Raw genomic sequence first — 8,771 nt, 5'->3', positions numbered from 1 at the left:
GATTTGCTTTTAGTGTATCCGGCGTGACGATCATCGTCACGCGTTGGGGCGCGCCCCCGTGATCCGTAGATCGATCTTGTATGTCCTGCTTTGTTTTCCAATACGTCTCGCAGGTCCCGCGTGTTACCCCGGGCCTTGGTGTTTTTGTTTGAATGGCGACGGGGTGCAGGCTGAACTTCGGGCTGATATGCCACTCTGTCTCGGCCACGAGGTGGCCGATCAGCCGCATCATACGTTGGTAATGTAGGTTTTAATGCTTCCTACTCGAGTTGGGGTAGCAACCTGCGCTTTGGGTAACTCTTGGTTGGGCGTTCGAGTTCGTATTCCTCAGCCGCCAGGACCTCAATCCATCTATCTGCTAGCAGATCTTGGTCAGCTTGAAGCTGGTGTTGCTTTTTCTTCAGGCTTTTTGCTGTGGCTATAAGCCGGCGCTTGAAGCGCTCCTATTCGACGGGATCCTCGGGCACGATAAATTCTTCGTCGCCAAGGCTCACCTCGTCTTCGGAGAGGGGCATGTAATTGTCATCCTCTGATTCTCCGCCAGCTGCCTGTTCCTTAGGGCTAGCTTGCCCATCCTCCCGCTCGAAACCTGGCTGGAGGGGATTGTCTTCGTCTTCGGCACTATCCGCAGCGTTATTGTCTCTTGTGCCGGTATCACTGCTTTTGCTATGGCGGGGCTTAGAGCGGCGCCGATTACGCCGGTGCTTAGATTGCTTTTCGGGGGGATTATCCTCCGTTTCCTTGTCGCCATCGCTTTCTTTGGGGGTGTCCACCATGTATGTATCATATGATGAGGTGGCAGTCCAGCGCCCTGTGGGCGGTGGTTCCTGTTCGTCTCCGGCATCGTCGTCCATACCGTCGATGTCTTCGGAGCCGAAATTGAGCATGTCGGTTAAGTCGTCGACAGTGGCTATTAAGTGGGTGGTGGGTGGGGAACGAATTTCTTCGTCGTCCGCTTCCCACTCCAGCCGGACATAGTTCGGCCAAGGGTCTCCTGACAAGGAGAGAGACCTTAATGAATTTAGCACATCGCCCAGGGGTGAGTGCTGAAAGATATCCGCGGAGGAAAACTCCATGATCGGTGCCCAGTCAGATTCGATAAACATGGACGCAGGCGGTTCGGAGCCCGTGGCCAGGGACGAATCCAAGTGTCCGGCAGCACAAGCCTCATAGGGGGTGAAGTCAGCATTCGGCTCTATCGCCGCTAAGTGCGCGGCCTCCGTGGCGGGGTCTATCCAGCCTTCCTCGGATGGCACGATCTGCTCCGGATCGAGGGCCGGAGTAGCCGCAGGTGTGATTTCCCGAACACTGTCCGACGGCAGAGCTAAGTCATGCTCGTCGTGACTGTGCGGCGCACCTGACATGGGCTCGAATCCGTCGAAGATCAAGTCTCCGCGGATGTTGGCAGTATAGTTCAAGCTTCCAAACCTGACCTGATGGCAAGGGGCGTATCTTTCGATCTGCTCCAGAGGGCCAAGCGAGTTGGCCCGCAGTGCGAAGCCGCCGAATACGAAGATCTGTCCGGGGAGGAAAGCCTCACCCTGGATCGCAGAGTTGTCGATGATCGAAGGAGCCATCAAGCCTTTATTGTGATGGTATAGTGGAACTCTCAATGAAAGCACCAATGTCGGTGTCAAAACCGGCGGATCTCGGGTAGGGGGTCCCGAACTGTGCGTCTAAGGCGGATGGTAACAGGAGGCGGGGGACACAATGTTTACCCAGGTTCGGGCTCTCTTGATGGAGGTAATACCCTACTTCCTGCTTGATTGATCTTGATGATATGAGTATTACAAGAGTTGATCTACCACGAGATCGTAGAGGCTAAACCCTAGAAGCTAGCCTATGATTATGATTGTTGTTGTCCTACGGACTAAACCCTCCGGTTTATATAGACACCGGAGGGGGCTAGGGTTACACAGAGTCGGTTACAAGGGAGGAGATCTACATATCCGAATTGCCAAGCTTGCCTTCCACGCAAAGGAGAGTCCCACCCGGACACGAGACGAAGTCTTCAATCTTGTATCCTCATAGTCCAACAGTTCGGCCAAAGTACATAGTCCGGCTGTCCGAGGACCCCTTAATCCAGGACTCCCTCAGCCTCCTACTGGATTGATACCTTGGTTCTCAAAAACCGAGGGAAATACTTACGCTACTTTGCTGCATCACCCTTTCCTCTTCAAGGGAAAACAAACGCAGTGCTCAAGAGGTAGCAAGAAGGATTTCTGGTGCCGTTGCCGGGGAGTCTACGCAAAAGTCTACATACCAAGTACCCATCACAAACCCTTATCTCCCGCATTACATTATTTGCCATTTGCCTCTCGTTTTCCTCTCCCCCACTTCACCCTTGCCGTTTTATTCGCTCCCGCTTTTCCGTTCGCCTCTTTTTCGCTTGCTTCTTGTTTGCTCGTGTGTTGAATTGCTTGTTTGTCACGATGGCTCAAGATAATACCAAATTGTGTGACTTCACCAATACCAACAACAATGATTTCCTTAGCACTCCGATTGCTCCTCTTACCGACACTGAATCTTGTGAAATTAATGCTGCTTTGTTGAATCTTGCCATGAAAGATCAATTCGCCGGCCTTCCTAGTGAAGATGCCGCTACCCATCTAAATAGCTTCGTTGATTTATGTGATGTGCAAAAGAAGAAAGATGTGGATAATGATATTGTTAAATTGAAGCTATTTCCTTTTTCGCTTAGAGATCGTGCTAAAGCTTGGTTTTCGTCTTTGCCTAAAAATAGTATTGATTCTTGGAATAAGTGCAAAGATGCTTTTATCTCTAAGTATTTTCCTCCCGCTAAAATAATCTCTCTAAGAAATGATATTATGAATTTTAAGCAACTTGATCATGAACATGTTGCACAATCTTGGGAGAGGATGAAATTAATGATACGTAATTGCCCTACTCATGGTTTGAATTTGTGGATGATTATACAAAAAATTTATCGCGGATTGAATTTTGCTTCTAGTAATTTTTTAGATTCGGCCGCGGGAGACACTTTTATGGAAATCACTTTAGGAGAAGCTACTAAACTCCTAGATAATATTATGGTTAATTATTCTCAATGGCACACCGAAAGAGCTACTAATAAAAAAGTGCATGCGATAGAAGAAATAAATGTTTTGAGTGGAAAGATGGATGAACTTATGAAATTATTTGCTAATAAAAGTGTCTCTTCTGATCCTAATGATATGCCTTTGTCTACTTTGATTGAGAATAATAATGAATCTATGGATGTGAATTTTGTTGGTAGGAATAATTTTTGGTAACAACGTGTATAGAGACAACTTTAATCCTCGGCCGTACCCTAGTAATTCCTCTAATAATTATGGTAATTCCTACAACAATTCTTATGGAAATTTTAATAAGATGCCTTCTGAATTTGAGACTAGTGTTAAAGAATTTATGAATTCGCAAAAGAATTTCAATGCTTTGCTTGAAGAAAAATTGCTTAAAGTTGATGAATTGGCTAGGAACGTTGATAGAATTTCTCTTGATGTTGATTCTTTGAAACTTAGATCTATTCCTCCTAAGCATGATATCAATGAGTCTCTCAAAGCCATGAGAATTTCCATTGATGAGTGCAAAGAAAGAACCGCTAGGATGCGAGCTAAGAAAGATTGCTTTGTGAAAGCGTGTTCTTCTAATTTCTATGAAAATAAAGATGAAGATCTAAAAGTTATTGATGTGTCCCCTATTAAATCTTTGTTTAGCAATATGAATCTTGATAATGATGGGAATGAATATGATCCACCTTTACCTAGAAGGCGTTCCAAAAATTCGGAGTTTTTAGATCTTGATGCAAAAATTGGTAAAAGTGGGATTGAAGAGATCAAAACTCTAGATATTAATGAACCCACTATTTTGGATTTCAAGTAATTTAATTATGATAGTTTCTCTTTGATAGATTGTATTTCCTTGTTGCAATCCGTGCTAAATTCTCCTCATGCTTATAGTCAAAATAAAGCTTTTACTAAACATATAGTTGATGCTTTAATGCAATCTTACGAAGAAAAACTTGAGTTGGAAGTTTCTATCCCTAGAAAACTTTATGATGAGTGGGAACCTACTATTAAAATTAAAATTAAAGATCATGAATGCTATGCTTTGTGTGATTTGGGTGCTAGTGTTTCCACAATTCCAAAGACTTTGTGTGATTTGTTAGGTTTCCGTGATTTTTATGATTGTTCTCTAAACTTGCACCTTGCGGATTCCACTATTAAGAAGCCTATGGGAAGAATTAATGATGTTCTTATTATTGCAAATAGAAATTATGTGCCCGTAGATTTTATTGTCCTTGATATAGATTGCAATCCTTAATGTCCTATTATTCTTGGTAGACCTTTCCTTAGAACGATTGGTGCAATTATTGATATGAAGGAAGGGAATATTAGATTCCAATTTCCGTTAAGGAAAGGCATGGAACACTTCCCTAGAAAGAAAATAAAATTACCTTATGAATCTATTATGAGAGCCACTTATGGATTGCCTACCAAAGATGGCAATACCTAGATCTATCCTTGCTTTTATGCCTAGCTAGGGGCGTTAAACGATAGCGCTTGTTGAGAGGCAACCCAATTTTATTTTTAGTTTTTTTTGTTTTTGCTTCTATTTAGGAATAAATATTTTCTCTAGCCTCTGGTTAGATGTGTTTTTAAGTTTTAATTAGTGATTGTGCCAAGTTAGACCTATAGGATCTTCTTGGATGATAGTTATTTGATCTTGCAGAAAATTCCAGAAACTTTCTGTTCACGAAAATAATTGTTAAAAATCACCAGAACGTGATAAAATATTGATTCCAATTGCTTCTGATCAATAAACAAATTGTCTAGGTCGTCCTATTTTGGCTGAATGTTTTGAGTTCCAGAAGTTTGCGTTAGTTACAGATTACTACAGACTGTTCTGTTTTTGACAGATTCTGTTTTTCGTGTGTTGTTTGCTTATTTTGATGAATCTATGTCTAGTAACATAGTTTATAAACCATAGAGAAGTTGGAATACAGTAGGTTTAACACCAATATAAATAAAGAATGCGTTTATTACAGTACCTTGAAGTGGTGTTTTGTTTTCTTTCGCTAACGGAGCTCACGAGATTTTCTGTTAAGTTTTGTGTTGTGAAGTTTTCAAGTTTTGGGTAAAAGATTTGATGGATTATGGAACAAGGAGTGGCAAGAGTCTAAGCTTGGGGATGCCCATGCCCCGGAAGGCATCCCCTCTTTCGTCTACTTCCATCGGTAACTTACTTGGAGTTATATTTTTATTCACCACATGACATGTGTTTTGCTTGGAGCGTCTTGTATTATTTGAGTCTTTGTTTGTTAGTTTACCACAATCATCTTTGCTGTACACACCTTTTGATGAGAGACAAACATGATTCGGAATTGATTAGAATATTCTATGTGCTTCACTTATATCTTTTGAGCTATATAGTTTTTGCTCTAGTGCTTCACTTATATCTTTTAGAGCACGGTGGTGGATTTGTTTTATAGAAACTATTGTTCTCTCATGCTTCACTTATATTATTTTGAGAGTATTAAACAGCATGGTAATTTGCTTAATCCTAATATGCTAGGTATTCAAGATTAGTAAAAACTTTCTTATGAGTGTGTTGAATACTAAGAGAAGTTTCATGCTTGATGATTGTTTTGAGATATGGAGGTAGTGATATTAAAGTTGTGCTAGTTGAGTAGTTGTGAATTTGAGAAATACTTGTGTTGAAGTTTGCAAGTCTCGTAGCATGCACGTATGGTAAATGTTATGTAACAAATTTGAAACATGAAGTGTTCTTTGATTGTCCTCCTTATGAGTGGCGGTCGGGGACGAGCGATGGTCTTTTCCTACCAATCTATCCCCCTAGGAGCATGCGCGTAGTGCTTGGTTTTGAATGACTTGTAGATTTTTGCAATAAGTATGTGAGTTCTTTATGACTAATGTTGAGTCCATGGATTATACGCACTCTCACCTTTCCATCATTGCTAGCCTCTTCGGTACCGTGCATTGCCCTTTCTCACATTAAAAGTTGGTGTAAACTTCGCCGGTGCATCCAAACCCCGTGATATGATACACTCTTTCAAACATAAACCTCCTTATATCTTCCTCAAAACAGCCACCATACCTACCTATTATGGCATTTCCATAGCCATTCCGAGATATATTGCCATGCAACTTTCCACCGTTCCGTTTATCATGACACGTTCATCATTGTCATATTGCTTTGCGTGATCAGGTAGTTGACATAGTATTTGTGGCAAAGCCACCATTCATAATTCTTTCATACATGTCACTCTTGATTCATTATCCCGGTACACCACCGGAGGCATTCATATAGAGTCATACTTTGTTCTAGTATCGAGTTGTAATCATTGAGTTGTAAATAAAGAGAAGTGTGATGATCATCATTTTTAGAGCATTGTCCCAAGTGAGGAAAAATAAAAAAATAAAAAGGGAGAAAGGCCATAAAAAAAGAGAAGAAGGCCCAAAAAAAGAGAGAAAAAGAGAGAAGGGACAATGTTACTATCCTTTTACCACACTTGTGCTTCAAAGTAGCACTATAATCTTCATGATAGAGAGTCTCTTGTTTTGTCACTTTCATATACTATTGGGAATTTTTCATTATAGAACTTGGCTTGTATATTTCAACAATGGGCTTCCTCAAATGCCCTAGGTCTTCGTGAGCAAGAAAGTTGGATGCACACCCACTTAGTTTCTTTTGTTGAGCTTTCATACATTTATAGCTCTAGTGCATCCGTTGCATGGCAATCCCTACTCCTTGCATTAACATCAATCGATGGGCATCTCCATAGATCATTGATTTGCCGCGTTGATGTGAGACTTTCTCCTTTTTTGTCTTCTTCACATAACCCCCATCATTATATTCTATTCCACCATAGTGCTATATCCATGGCTCACGCTCATGTATTGCGTGAAAGTTGAAAAAGTTCGAGATTACTAAAGTATGAAACAATTGCTTGGCTTGTCATCGGGGTTGTGCAAGATGAGAGCATTCTTGTGTGACGAAAATGGAGCATGACTAAACTATATGATTTTTGTAGGGATGAACTTTATTTGGCCATGTTATTTTGAGAGGACATAATTGCTTAGTTAGTATGCTTGAAGTATTATTACTTTTATGTCAATATGAACTTTTATCTTGAATCTTTCGGATGAGAATATTCATACCACAATTAAGAAGAATTACATTGAAATTATGCCAAGTAGCATTCCACATCAAAAATTCTGTTTTTATCATTTACCTACTCGAGGACGAGCAGGAATTAAGCTTGGGGATGCTTGATACGTCTCCAATGTATCTATAAATTTTGATTGTTCCATGCTATATTATATTCTGTTTTGGACATTAATGGGCTTTATTATACACTTTTATATTATTTTTGGGACTAACCTATTAACCGGAGGCCCAGCTCAGAATTGCTGTTTTTTTGCCTATTTCAGAGTTTCGCAGAAAAAGAATATCAAATGGAGTCCAAACGGAATGAAACCTTCGGGAACGTGATTTTCGGAACGAACGTGATCCAGAGGACTTGGACCCTACGTCAAGACATCAACCAGGAAGGCACGAGGTAGGGGGGCGCGCCTACCCCCCAGGGCGTGCCCTCCACCCTCGTGGGCCCCACGTTGCTCCACCGACGTACTTCTTCCTCCTATATATACCTACATACCCCCAAACTACCAGATACGGAGCCAAAAACCTAATTCCAGCGCCGCAACCTTCTGTACCCGTGAGATCCCATCTTGGGGCCTTTTCCAGAGCTCCCCCGGAGGGGGCATCGATCACGGAGGGCTTCTACATCAACACCATACCCTCTCCGATGATGTGTGAGTAGTTTACCTCAGACCTTCGGGTCCATAGTTATTAGCTAGATGGCTTCTTCTCTCTTTTTGGATCTCAATACAATGTTCTCCCCCTCTCTCGTGGAGATCTATTCGATGTAATCTTCTTTTTGCGGTGTGTTTGTTGAGACCGATGAATTGTGGGTTTATGATCAAGTTTATCTATGAACAATATTTGAATCTTCTCTGAATTCTTTTATGTATGACTGGTTATCTTTGCAAGTCTCTTTGAATTATCAGTTTGGTTTGGCCTACTAGATTGATCTTTCTTGCAATGGGAGGAGTGCTTAGCTTTGGGTTCAATCTTGCGGTGTCCTTTCCCAGTGACAGTAGGGGCAGCAAGGCACGTATTGTATTGTTGCCATGGAGAATAACACGATGGGGTTTATATCATATTGCATGAGTTTATCCCTCTACATCATGTCATCTTACTTAAAGCATTACTCTGTTCTTATGAACTTAATACTCTAGATGCATGCTGGATAGCGGTCGATGTGTGGAGTAATAGTAGTAGATGCAGGCAGGAGTCGGTCTACTTGTCTTGGACGTGATGCCTATATACATGATCTTACCTAGATATTCTCATAACTATGCTCAATTCTGTCAATTGCTCAACAGTAATTTGTTCACCCACCGTAATACTTATGCTCATGAGAGAAGCCACTAGTGAAACCTATGGCCCCGGGGTCTATTTTCTATCATATTAATCTTCCAACATTTCACTATTTTTATTACCTTTTATTCTGCTTTGCATCTTTATCATAAAAAATACCAAAAATATTAGGGACAATTAGATTTATGCCCCTAGTTGTGTCCCACTCGTCTGTTTTACCCCTAATTTTCAAAAGTCACCGGTTCTGTCCAAGTCACTTTGCTCCTCTTATGCTTTTGCCCTTTGACCGTTTGACTGCTAGTTTG

The sequence above is a fragment of the Aegilops tauschii genome, chromosome 6, assembly GCF_002575655.3.
Source record: "Aegilops tauschii subsp. strangulata cultivar AL8/78 chromosome 6, Aet v6.0, whole genome shotgun sequence".
Taxonomy (NCBI): domain Eukaryota; kingdom Viridiplantae; phylum Streptophyta; class Magnoliopsida; order Poales; family Poaceae; genus Aegilops; species Aegilops tauschii.
This window is presented reverse-complemented; position numbering follows the sequence as displayed.